Here is a 1681-nt window from a genome sequence, read left to right as displayed (position 1 = left end):
ATGGGGGAAGGAGGAGACCCATCTAGTTCGATATTTATTATTAGAAATGCAGGGGAGAGCTAAGATTGCAGCATAGTAAGAGAACCCGAGGCTTGTCTCATCCCTCAAACACAACTAGATAACTATCAAATCATTCTAAATGCCCCAGAAATTAACCTGAAGACTGAGAGAATAACCTCCACAATTAAAGGGAGAGAAAAAAACCACATCGAAGAAGGTAGAAAGTGTGGAGACGTGGTTTGGAGGAGAAAAATCACAAGATCTGCAGAGGAAAAGGAGCTATGGTTGTGGAGAAAGGTGAGAGAGAATGGAGCATCAGGGGAACACACAAGGAGAACACTTCCCCCAAAACCATTGGCCGGGAAAAGGAGAGGGGCTAATTTTTGTGAGTTCTGAAACCAGCAGGGCTTAAAAACTAGCATTTTAAAGATAGGTGGGCTTGGGTGGGATAGAGCCTTGAGGGCACTGCCCTACTGCTGGAGAGAACACAGGCAAACAACCCTGGGAAAGATGGCATGGAAACAACAATCTGGGAACACCTGTGGCACAGAGAAGGTGACTATCTGTTCTTGGAGAGTATCCTTGGTCCCTGAGAGGTAGCATTCATTGAGACACCTCTCTGGGAACAAAGGAGCCAGCTGGTGCCATTTCCCTCCCCCATCCCTCAACAAAAACACAGAGCCACCTGCAGAGGGCAGCTTGGCCCTGACACTGGTTGCCTAGCCTGCTTGCTCCAGGTCCCACACCCCTGCACTCTGGCACAACAACCCTTCTCAGTCAAACCTGCCTCAGTCCCAGAGTGGTGAGACATTCCCCTAGAAAACCAGTGCAGGCCCCTGCCCACACCATGTCTCTAAAGCCTGGAGATTTATTTTTTTAAGATTTTATTTATTTATTCGAGAAACAGATAGAGAGAGAGGCAGAGACACAGGCAGAGGGGGAAGCAGGCTCCATGCCAGAAGCCCGACATGGGGCTCGATCCCGGGTCTCCAGGATCAGGCCCCGGGTCGAAGGTGGCGCTAAACTGCTGAGCCACTCGGGCTGCCCTAAAGCCTGGAGATTTAAAAGTCAGCAGGCTAAGCAGATAGAGCCCAAAAGGTACAGTGATGTTTCTGGAGAGAAGGCAGGCAAACAACCCGGAGGCAGACAGTGTGGAAAGAGCAATCTGAAAAACAACTGGCCCACATAGTGGTGGGGATTATTCGCTCTTCTTGGAGTGCATCCCTGAGAGCAGTGGGCCCAGAGACCCCTCTCCAGGGACAAAGTTGCTGGCTGGTGCCATTGCCTTCCCCCACCCCTCAGCATAAACATGGAACCACCTTTGGTAAATAGCACAGTGCCTAACTGTGCTTTGGTAAATAGCACTGGCTGCCTAACATGCTTACACCAGGTCCCATACCCCTGTGCTCTGCTGCTAGTGCCCTTGTTAGTCAGGTTTGCCTCAATACCAGCATGGTGTCCCCTTCCCCAAAAGACCAGCAGAAACTCCCGCCCACACCATGTCTCCTGGTCAGAGGTTTCTGTAAGGCTTCAGTTCTAGTAGAAGTGGTATCAGGTCTCATTTAACAAGTGGACCAGAGCACCCCGAGTTAAAACTCACCACATTATGGCCAAGGCCCAAACACTACCCACTTCAGGCAAGGAGAGCCTCTGCAGACAACTAGCCTGAAGAACAGAACAG

Source organism: Nyctereutes procyonoides, unplaced genomic scaffold (assembly GCF_905146905.1).
Source record: "Nyctereutes procyonoides isolate TBG_1078 unplaced genomic scaffold, NYPRO_anot_genome, whole genome shotgun sequence".
Classification (NCBI taxonomy): Eukaryota; Metazoa; Chordata; class Mammalia; order Carnivora; family Canidae; genus Nyctereutes; species Nyctereutes procyonoides.
Note: the sequence above shows the minus strand (reverse complement) of the source record.